The sequence below is a fragment of the Dendropsophus ebraccatus genome, unplaced genomic scaffold (genome assembly GCF_027789765.1).
Source record: "Dendropsophus ebraccatus isolate aDenEbr1 unplaced genomic scaffold, aDenEbr1.pat pat_scaffold_923_ctg1, whole genome shotgun sequence".
NCBI lineage: Eukaryota > Metazoa > Chordata > Amphibia > Anura > Hylidae > Dendropsophus > Dendropsophus ebraccatus.
In genome coordinates this window covers 31,714-44,092 of record NW_027210523.1, presented here as the reverse complement: position 1 = coordinate 44,092, position 12,379 = coordinate 31,714, and the positions used below count along the sequence as shown (strand labels likewise).

Genomic DNA, 12,379 nt, shown 5'->3' with positions numbered 1-12,379 from the left:
GAAATGTGTGGGAGATTATAGGCAAACAATACAAAAGCTCCCAAAAGCCAGATGCAACTCAGGTGTACACAGTTCCAAAGACACAAATGTTCATGAACCGCGCATGGTGTATAGTTAAGTCATATAAATGGATTGTGTTTATTAAAGGAACATACTTTAACACACTTACCAGCCAGTATACTGGCATTTCTCATCCATGTATGCTATTGGGGCTTGCTTTTTAAGAGATGTTTTAGAAACATCAGTGTGGCATGGTTAGGAAATAGCTATGTCTCATATATCTTCTCGAGATCCTAAAGTCACAGAAAATAAAGAAGAACTGGAGATCAATCTGAAAGTTTTTGTGGAGGAAACCGTAGACGATTGGATTAACACAAGTAGAGATCATTGCTGTAGATGGAAATCAGAAATAACAAGTTTGTTGCAGGTCGCAATTGCCTCGTGGTCCAACAAATACTAAGTTGAAGATGAAAAACGGCAGCCAACATAAAGCAATCCAACCACAATGGAAACAGGCATGATATTGATTCTCTTGGTTTCAAAGGGATCTGTACTTTTGTCTCTCATCTGTCCATCATGGGTCCGTCTTTTTAATATGAGAAATATCTATAAAAGAAAAACATGAAAATTTACCGGTATTAGTCTGGGGCTTAGGATCGTCTTTGCCTGTGGTACCAACGCGTATACTAATGGTTTTAAGCCTTATCTCTACTTCAACTAATTTCAATAGGAAACCTTCACTTTCAGAACAGAGTACAACCTTAGTCTTTGCAATGCAAAGTGGAGGAATGATCAGAGCGCTTTATAACAAGCTAGGCACCTATTTGTCCAATATATAATCACTGGACAGATTTTTATCCTTAAGAGGTTAAATAGAGTGTTTTCCAAATAAAATGTAATTTTTTACCCTTGCACCCCAGTGAGCTCTGGGGAGGTGCTGGACGCGATACTTTCACTATAATTGTAAGACTGTGTCACCAGGGCAAGTACTATACTGTAATCATCAATGTGAAATCATGCCTCACTAGTTGCAATGGCTGAAAAATATGCCACAACATTAGCAACATTGTGATGCATTGAGTTCCACATAGTACTAGCCCTGGAAAAAGTAAAATTGTATAACCTTTTGAGATATTATTTATTATAAATTAAATTTTTTAAACTTATACCCTTTAAGAATTTTTGGCATTTTATACAAATAAAATTTTTAAAAGTAGCAAATTCCTAGGTGGCATCTTTAAGGATTAGAGAAACAACACCTAAGACTAAAGCATTAAAATGTGAGTCATTACAATTTATGCTAATAATAGAATCCGTCATTGCATGCAGAATAAAACAGATTATGCATTAAATGTAGCAAGAAGTAATAAACAAGAAAAGATAAGCAAAAAAAGACCATCTGAGGAATCTAAAAATGTAACTTTGTATAGCAGACAAAATAAAGAAGAGTGGTCCCACGTACTGTACAACAAATAGCAAAGTTGTTATGAAAGTCTGAACTTCTCCTTTGGGAACTCTTGCCATGCACACATATTCCCAATGAGAATCAATGCTTATATTCCGAAAACGGCTCATCTGTTAAAGAATTGTAATATCATAAAAGGCAAAGAACCAGCCATGGCTACAATCCAAATTGCTGTAATTCCAACACAAGCATGTCTGTTATTTGGTCTCTATCCACGAGGATTATGATGAGTGATGGCGTCATAGCAATGAGGACCACTGAAAAAATAGAAACAGTGACTGAAACACACTGAATATATCATTCAGCTACACATTACTTCTCAAATATCCAGTGATCATTTAGGGTGTAAACCAAAGTAAATGGAGACACAGTATTGTTGCTAAAAGATCAGAAAATGAGAGATTTACAATGAGAAGATTGGTGACATTGCGCATCTCTTTTTGTTCAAATAATGATAATAGAGCCAAATTCCAGAGAGTCCAAGTATGATAACAACTCCATAGGCCAGAGATCAGGGTGAAAATTATGCCAGTGGCAAGTACAGTCTATGTCTTCATCTTAATGGAATAAATGGGTCATGTTTGGGAAGAATGATTCAGTAGTGACTGATTACTGTAATCTGTTGAAAAATTCATCTTGCAATTGTTCTCAAAATATCATCAACGACAAGAAAAAGAAAAAAGGAAATCAGAGCTTCAATGCTGCAAATGATATGCCTTTTCTAGGTTCCATTCTGCATGAGGTAATAAGTAAAGTATTCAAGCTGTGACAAACTATGGTTATCTGTGGAAAACATTGAAATGTAAAATAAACTTAGGTTTGGCATATTCCTTTTTATCATCTACATAGCATTTTATAAAACAACACATATAATATTACATTTTCTATAACATATGTTATTAAGTTTTAATATCAATTTACAAATATACTAACAGTGTCTGGAAAAATTAAAAATGAAATGCATTGGATATACAAAATGTTAAACTGTACAAGAAATCAGAATTAGTGCAATATATCCCTATGTAGGATATTAGTCCAGACAATAACATATCAACACGCAAGTGGGGGTAAAACAATAGACTAAACATAGGTCTAAACATAAGAGGAAACGAAGGTCAGGGCTTACTTTGCAAAAAATACTACTTGAAAACACATTCTATTAGATTTCACATGTACACTTAGTAATGCCTCACAAGACGTCGGAAACGCTAAGGTACCTGCTAATTCCAGTCTTACGGTTGTGCATTGTTAAAGCTATAGGGGTGAAACATCGAATCCAACCATTTCACCCAATCTCCTGAAATTGATTTACACAAAGCCTATACTAGCCACTAAGATTCCTTCATAACAAGTGGCTGAAACCCCAGCTATGATTTCAGAAAGTGAAAGTCTAAGTTTAGACGGGCCCAGGAGGACTAAAGAATAATATTTTCTCCAATAAATTATATACCTTTGCCATAGGGGTTTTATAAGGTCACATTTCCACCCCTACAGTAATAGTTCCCCACTAACCCATTTCATGTTTAGCAAGTGTTGGAGCAAGAAGGAAGTTTTTGCGAGAGATGATAGGGTGTTAGATACACTATAAAGTAGCTTAGAGCGCCTTCTAGTGAATAGTACAAGTGACTGACAGTAGAGGTAATTGTAAATGTACATGACCACTGTTTGCGTAATTGGGATAATATTAAAGGGAACCTGTCACCCCCGTGCGGGGTGGCAGGCTCCCGACCCCCCGTTAGAGACCCCTATACTTACCTCATCCGCCGGGTCCGCTTCTGGATTCGGTCGGGGTCCCGGAGATCTCAGCCGCTGCAGCCCGGCGTGCGCGCTGAGAGATGAGTCAAACACCCATAGAGAATGACGGAGAGTCCAGCGCTCCGTCATTCTCTATGAGCGTTGTTGGACTCATCTGTCAGAGCGCGCGCCGGGCTGCACGGCTGAGATCTCCGGGACCCGACCGAATCCAGAAGCGGGACCCGGCGGGATGAGGTAAGCTATAGGGGTCTCAACGGGGGGTCGGGAGCTGTCACCCCGGTACGGGGGGTGACAGGTTCCCTTTAAGCTCTTGCTCTTTTTAGCAATTGCGCAATGGGTAAATAATCATTTTGCAACGAGATATACCCTTCAGATCTACAGTACCTTTTGGTTTTTATTTTGGAGTATATTATTAACCCCTTTAAGACAGAGCCCTTTGATGCACAAAAGTCCGGGTCAGATTAATGCAATGTTCCTCCCCGCCTAGTAAGAGCCATAGCACTTTTATTTTTCGACCTACAGGGCTGGTTGGGGTGTAATTTTTTGTGCCATGATCTCTGTTTTATAAATATCATATTGGTGTAAGAGAAAAAAATTTATCACTTTTTATGAATTTTTGAATGATATATAATTTATTAAAAAACAGCAATTCAGTTTTTTTTTGGAGGCGTTTCACCATGTAGAACAATAATGTTATATTTTAATAGATTGGACAATTCTGCATGCTACTACGTAGGTAAAATGTTTGTTTATTTATTTATATTTATATTTTCATTTTATAATGGGCAAGGGGGTATTTTAAACTTTTATTGTGAGGGGTTTTATAAGGGGCAATTAGAGGACGGGGCCAATTTCAATTTTTCGTTTTCGTTTTCCTCCTTGCGCTTAAAAGGCCATAGCACTTGCATTTTTTTCACCTAGAAACCACATGAGCCCTTTTTTTGCCACTAATTGTACTTTGCCCATTACAAGTGCTGACCCCGGACGCAGTAAGATGAGTGGATCGCTCCACCCCCACTAGACCCACTGCATTCAAGTAATTTGGATGCAGCTGTCAACGTTGACAGTCATCCGATTACTTTATTAGTGGGCACGGCGATCGGACTGTGCCCACTAATAGCCGCGGTTCCCGGGCTATGAGCGGCACCCTGGCGATTCAGAGCGCGGCCCCCCTCTGAACACATGGAGGCGGCCCTGGATGTGTTTAAAGGTAAAAACTTTTTTAGTTACACTTTTTTTTTTTTCTACACTTTTTTCACTGTTAACCCCTTAACGACATCGGGCGTACCCATACGCCCCGTTGCCTGGGCTTTTAACGCAAACGGGCGTATGGGTACGACCGATGTTTCCCCGATCGCTGCGTGTTCACACACAGCGGTCGGGGAAGATGCCTGCTATAAATCATAGCAGACCATCATAGCTTCACGGCACGGGGGGTGTTAAACCCCCCGTGCTTACGATCGCCGCTATAGGCTGATCAATTCAATCAGCCAATAGCGGCGATCGGAACCTTTCCGGGTCATCGGTGACCCGATGACCCGGAAAAAAATGGCGGTCGGTGCTGTCCGAGGACGGCACCGACCGCCATTACTGTAAAAAGTAATGGTGATCGCCGTGCCACCGGCCCGATCGCCGTGAACGGCCGGCCGGCCGTTCACGGCGATCGGGCCGGTGGCACGGCGATCAGAGCCCCACAATATAGTAAATACCTGCCCTGGACCCATCAGCTAGGTAGCCGAGGGGTCCAGAGCAGGTATTTGTACATACTCACCTGTCCCGGGCTCCTGACGGCGTCTTCCGGTTCGCGGCGTCCTCCGTCATTCCGTTCGGTCTTCGGGTCTTGCCGGCGGTCACCCGTTGTCTCTTCTCTCGGCTATTTTCGGCTCCAGCCTCGTCATTTTCCGGATTTTGCGCTCTGCTGCCCCCTAGCGCTGATATGTGTAATACACTTATCAGCAGCTACAGGGATATTCTGAATGTAGAAAAAGGTTTTGTTTTTTTTCCAAATTTTTTTTTTCTATTTTTCGCACCCTATCGCCGCTGAGTGTTGATCAGCATCGCACGAAAGTGCGCTGCTAATCAGCAACTCCTCCTTTTTGGCGTAGGGTGTTTTTTTTCATATCCTACTGCCCGGTCTGCTTATAAGTGCCGCACATAAGTGCGGCATTTATCAGCAACTCCTTTGTTGGCGTAGGTTTTTTTTTTATACTTACTGTAAAAAACACGTAAAAACACTACATTTACAACACACTACATTGAATAAAGTTTGACACTACACCACTACCACCCCATATACCAATCCCCGTAATAAAGATGGCCCCCAGGGTGTTTTCGGCGTCAGAGGGATACGTTATTATTACCTCCGACACCGAAAACAGCCAGTGAGGATGAATGGGGGATCCTTCTTTCTCCCATTCATCCTCATCATCCAGTGACTGTCTGGGGGTAGCGTAGTGTGTGCGCTGCCCCCAGACACGTCTTTTTCCGCCAGTACCGTCCCAATAAGAGATCACAGTATGGGTGTGAAATTTACAAAACTCTGTGAGCGTACCTCAGGGTACACTTACAGATTTCGGGTACGTGCAAACTGCGGAATGGCGAAGGATAACCTTTGTGCATTCCGCAGCTGGCACCCGCCGGCGGACTAATGCGGGCGCATGTCCTCTACCCGTGTCATAGACTCCAATCTATGCACGGGCGGAATCCGTCGTCATCCAAAGAATGAACACGTTGGACGGAGAGCGGAATCCGCCCGTGCATAGAATGGAGTCTATGACACGGACGGAGACGTGCGCCTGCATCAGTCCGCCGGCGGGTGCCAGCTGTGGAATGCACGAAGGGTTATCTGTCGCGATCCGCAGTGTGATGTACCCTTAGAGTGTATGTAGGAAGGGACACCCGAATCCAGCCCCCAGATGCCCCCTCCCCCCCATCCTCGGAGTTAGTGGGAAGATCGTCCGGGAACTGATCTTCCCACTGCTGGATAAAGGTCACCACCTGTACGGGGATAACATTTATACCAGCGCCCCCTCTCCGTCCCGTCGAGCCCTGTAGCTTCCGGCACGATCCGAACATATCAGAAGTAGTAATAGCGCCCTAAATTTAGCAGCCATGGAGCGGACCCAGCGCTTCTGGATATGAAGGACCCCGTATCGCACCAGGACAACAACTTTCCAGGTGACGTCCCCCACACTGGAGAACAGAGCGCCAGAGAAGTGCAGAGTGTGGGGTAACAGGGGATCAGGAAGGACACCATTTTCCAGTGTGACGCCTGTCCTGATCACCCGGCCTCTACATATGGATCGCTCCAAGGCGTACCACACGTCACTGGGGTTCCACATTATCTAAATTCTTCCCCTTATTCCTATTTCAGTGGTCACGTTGATCCAGGGATTATTCTGATCGCCATTATGGAGTCGGGAAGGAATTTTTCCCCTGTGATGAGGCTACTGTGTCTGCCTCACGAGGATTTTTGCCTTCCTCTGGATCAACACAGGTTGAATTGATGGACACCTGTCATTTCCAACCTTATAAAACTAAAATTGGCCTAATACCCCCAAATAATTAGAATTGTCCCTTTTCCCAGCTAAGAGGTATGGCCTCCATTCCATTAGAGGATGCCATGATGCAATTACAAAGCCTCTGTGCGGCCAGGACAGTAGAAAAACCCCCACAAGTGACCCCATTTCTGGAAACTACACCCCATAAGGAAATCTAAGAAGGGGGGCAGCGGGGATAGGCTCCCCTGGTGACGGGCCACATTTGGGACGTGAACAATGAAAAAATGGTGTATTTTTATGTTCTCAGGCACATGTTCTACGTAAGTGCCCGTCACCAGTGGGGTCCATATGCTCACTGCCCCCCCTTCTTAGATTCCTTATGGGGTGTAGTTTCCAGAATGGGGTCACTTGTCGGGGGTTTCTACTGTCCTGGCAGCACAGGAGCTTTGTAATTGCGACATGGCCTCCATCCTCCATTCCAGCCTCTAAATGGCGCTCTGTCCCTTTGGTGACTTGCCCTGTGCCCATATGGCACATTATGCCCACATGTGGGGTATTTTCGTACTCAGGGGACACTACCCTACACGTTTTGTGTTCATTTTCTTTTTTAACCCCTTGTGGAAATGGAAAAAAATCAAGGCTAGACCAACATTTAGTGTAATTTTTGTAAAATTTTTACTCTAAATTATAATCTTGTCATGTTTTTTTCATTTTCACAAGGGGTTAAAAGATAAAAAAAACATTTAATGTGTAGAGCAATTTCCCCTGAGTACGGAAATACCCCACATGTGGACATAAAGCGCCATGCGGGTGCAGGGTAAGCCTCCGAAGGAAGAAGCGCCATTTGGTTTTTGAAGGCGGATTTGGATGGACTGGATTTCGAGGGGGCCATGTTGCATTCAAAAGGCCCCTGTGTTGCCAAGACAGTTGAAACCCCCCACAAGTGACCCCATTATGGAAACTGCACCCCTCAAGGAATGTAACAAGGGGTGTAGTGAGCATATGGACCCCACTGGTGACGGACACAAATGTGGAACAATGTGGCGTGAAAATGAAATATTACATTTTTTACACAATAATGTTGGTTAGCCTTGAATATATCATTTTCACAAGGGGTTAAAAGAGGACAAAAAAAACAAAATGTGTAGCGCAATTTCCCCCGAGTCCGTAAATACCCCACATGTGGACAATAAAGCGCCATGCGGGTGCAGTATAAGCCTCCGAAGGGAAGGAGCACCATTTCGTTTTTGAAGGCTGGATTTGGATGGAATGGATTTTGGGGGCCATGTTGCATTCAAAAGGCCTCTGTGTTGCCAAGACAGTTGAAACCCCCCACAAGTGACCCCCATTATGGAAACTACACCCCTCAAGGAATGTAACAAGGGGTGTAGTGAGATATGGACCCCACTGGTGACGGGCACAAATGTGGAACAATGTGGCGTGAAAATGAAATATTACATTTTTTACACTATAATGTTGGTTTAGCCTTGAATTTATCATTTTCACAAGGGGTTTAAAAGAGAAAAAAACACACAATATGTGTAGAGCAATTTCCCCCGAGTCCGTAAATACCCCACATGTGGACATAAAGCGCCATGTGGCGCAGGGCAAGCCTCCGAAGGGAAGGAGCGCCATTTGGATTTTGGAGGTTGGATTTGGCTAGAATGGATGATGAACGCCATGTCGCATTTACAGAGCCCTCGTGCTGCCAAAACACTGGAAACCCCCCACAAGTGACCCCATTCTGGAAACTGCACACCCTCAAGGATCTAACAGGGGGGTGAAAAGGAGGATATGGACCCCTTGATGACGGGCACATTTGTGCCATGAAAGTGAAAAATGAAATTTTTCCCTTTCACGTCACATTGTTCCACATTTGTGCCCGTCACCAGTGGGGTCCATATGCTCACTGCCCCCCTTGTTAGATTCCTTGAGGGGTGTAGTTTCCAGAATGGAATCACTTGTGGGGGGTTTCCAGTGTCTTGGCAGCACGAGGGCTCTGTAAATGCGACATGGCCCTTGAAATCCTTTTCAGTGAAATTCAGCTTCCAAAAGCCAATTGGCGCTCCTTCCCTTTGGAGGCTCGTCCTGCGCCCCCCTTGGCACTTTATCGCCACATGTGGGTATTTCTGTACTCGGGAGAAACTGCGCTACACCATTTTTTGTCTTTTTTTTGCCTCTTATCCCTTTAAGAAAATGAAAAATGAAGGCTAGAACAACGTTTTAGTGTAAAAAATAAATTTTCTTTTTTCACGCCATATTGTTCGGAAAATCTGTGAAGCCACCCTGTGGGGTCAGATGCTCACCGCACCCCTTGTTACATTCCTTGAGGGGTGTAGTTTTCTAAATGGTGTCCCTTTAGGGGTGTTTTTTAGGTTTTGACACCCCAGAGCCTCTGCCAACCTGAAGTGGTACAGTCAAAAATGACCAAATATAACGGAGGCGTGAAATTCACTAGGCGCTCCCTTATATCTGAGGCTTGTGGTTGCGTCAAATAGCGCAATAGGGTCACATATGGGGTATTCTATAAACTGCAGAAACGGGGCAATAATTATTGGGGTGCATTTCTCTGGTAATAGGTTTATAATTATGAAAAATATTGGATTACAATAAAATCTCTGCACAGAAAATTAAAATTTTCAATTCCTTACACACTTAGCTTTATTTCTGTGACTCCCCTAAAGGGTGTTAAAACACTTTCTGGATGTGCTTTTGCAGAGTTTGGGGGGTGCAGTTTCTGAAATGGGGTGCTTTGTGGGGCTTTCTAACATACAGGCCCCTCAAATACACTTTAAACCTGAACAGGTCCCTAAAAATATCTGATTTGAAATTTGACTGAAAATTTGGAAATTGCTGCTAATGTTTTAGCTCCCTATTGTGTGTAAAAAAAAATGAAAAATAGTTAATAAATGCCGCCACATAAAGTAGACATGTTGCTAATGCTATTTAATATATAATTTATGTGGTATAAACCACTTTCTGTATACGCAAAAAAGTTTCAAAGTTGGAAAAATGCTTTTTTCACATTTTTTCACATTATATTTTGGGTTTTTTTCATAAAGATTTGTTATGAGTATCGACTCCAATTTACCGAAATGTAAAGTACAATATGTCACGAGAAAACAATCTCAGAATCAGCCGGATAGGTAAAAGCATCCGAAGGTATAATGACTAAAGTGACACTGGTCATATTCATAAAATTGGTCTCTGTCATTAAGGCCATTTCAGGCTCTGTCCTTAAGGGGTTAAACATGCCATTAATGGATGCAAATCAATAAATGCACTCAATATATGCAATCAATGCCATAGCATAACATAGATCAGTGTTATCGGCGATCTATGTATAGAGCCTGCCTGAGAGCAGATTCTTTACATGTATCGCCGATTCGACAGGACAGAGTTAAGTGACTTAGCCCCGTCTGTTGGCACAAGCGATCGGGATCCCGTGGCCCCGATGACTCAGTGACAGATGATTGATCTGTCACTGTGTGCCTTAAACGCTGTGATCGCTATAGATCACGGCATTTTTAAGGGGTTAATGAGATGCAACTGAGCTAATCGCAGCTGCCTCTCATTACCTCCGGCCCCAGACACACTGATTTGGTGGGATGCTCACACTGCAGAGGTCCCACAAATCAGAAGCCCCGCAGTGCAGGAACATTATATAGATATTATATATATATATATATATAATATATATATATATATCCCTACTGCCGGGGTATGTGCAGTAGGAACGTATATATATACATGTTACTGATGGGAAAGAGTAAAAATAATGCTCATACAATGAAGACAGGGCAGCTGGTAGATATAAGGAGTGATTTGGCAAAATGCCCAAGCTGCAGGTATTTATAATAAATCTTTGTTTAAACCCTTGCGCATATGGACGTACCGGCATTTCAAACTCTGCAGCCCGTTCTGCAGATTGACGTGCCAGTACGTCCTCGGAATGACAGGGGTGCAGGACCTGCACTTCTGTCATCCCCAGCGGGGCCCGGCTATCAGTGATAGCAGGTATCCGCCGCAACTGCCGAGATCCGGGCCGAGCCGGATCTCTGCATTTAACCCCCTTAGTGACCGCCGATACGACGGTCACTAATAGGAAATCGTTGCAGTGCCTTTCATCTCCCCCCACCGTGAATCCACGGTGGGGGGAGATGAAATGTGTCCATCAGACCCCGATCAGCCCCCTAGTAGGCTGGTGACTAACCCTCTCACGCCCCTGGCGGCCATCTTGGATCCAAGATGGCCGCCGCATCGCTGTGAACAGACTATGTCTGTTCAAGCGATGGAAAATAAAAATCAAGCCCCATGCTCTCCGCCACCGGAGGTAGTGGAGAGCATGGGGCAGTGGTTGGAGACCCCCTGTGTGGGGTTTCCGGTACAGCGATCAGCGGCATATACTATATACTGCTGATCAGCTTGTACAATGTGCCGATCAGCACTTTTTATCCCGTCACCATAAATGATTGGTGACAGGGGATAAAAAGTGATAGTGTCCCCCCTTCCCATTATACTCACCTGATCCTGGGGAGGTCCTTCCTCATTCAGCGTCCAGGCTACTTCTGAAGTGCGCATTCGCTCCAGAAGCAGCCAACTCTGAAAATTGAAAGTGACAGAGACCAATTTGGTCCCTGTCACTGAACTATGATAGAAAATATCACGTAGTCATAGTAATATAGTGAAATGAATGTGTAAAGTGCAAAAAGTGACAAACATACAAAAAAATTAAACCACACCCTTTTTATTATATAATAATTGCAGTTTTACTCCCAAATTACCCCTAACCCCCCAGATTACCCGTAACCACCGCAGGTTGCCCGTAACCACCCAGGTTGTCCTTAAATCACGCCAGATTGCACGTAAACCCCCAGATACACATAACACCGCACGTTGCCCGTACCAGCGCACGTGCCAGGGACCCCCTCCATATTAGCCGTAATCAACCCAGATTGCCTGTAACCACCCCAAATACATGTACCCACCCCAGATTACCTAGAAGCACTTCATTTTATCCGTAACAATCCCAGATTGTCTGTAACCCCCCCAGGTTGCCCGTGATCATGCCAGATTACATGTAACCCCCCAGATTGATGCAACCACCGCAGGTTGCCTCTGACCACTGCACGTCGCCTCTGACACACCGCACATTGCCTCTGACAACCGCATCTTGCCACTGACCACTGCAGGTTGCCTCTAACCACCGCACGTTGCCTCTGAGCACCGCACGGTTGCCACTGACCACCGCACGCTGCCTCTAACCACCGCACGCTGCCTCTTGACCACCGCACGCTGCCTCTGACCACTGCACACTGCCTCTGACCCACGCACAGCTGCCTCTAACCCACCGCGCGCTGCCTCTAACCACCGCAAGTTGCTTTGACCACCGCACGTTGGCACTGACCACTGCAGGTTGCCTCTAACCACACCCAAATTGCCAATGACCCCTCCAGATTGCCCGTAACCACGCCAGATTACAGGTACCCACCTCAATTATCATAAGCACTTTATCCGTACCACCCAGATTGTCCATAACCACCCCACGTTCCCGTAAACCACCCCAGGTTGCTGTAACCACCCCAGGGTTGCCTTTAACCCACAGCACATTGCCCGTAACCACAGCACGTTGCCCTTGTGACCACCCCATGTTGACTGT

General features: G+C 44.6%; 1 pseudogene; it reads right to left on the bottom strand.

Moving 5' to 3' along the window:
* Positions 1 to 574: 574 nt before the first annotated feature.
* On the bottom strand, positions 575 to 11,301 carry LOC138781075 (neuropeptide Y receptor type 1-like; annotated as a pseudogene).
* Between the last annotated feature and the right edge of the window lie 1,078 nt (positions 11,302 to 12,379).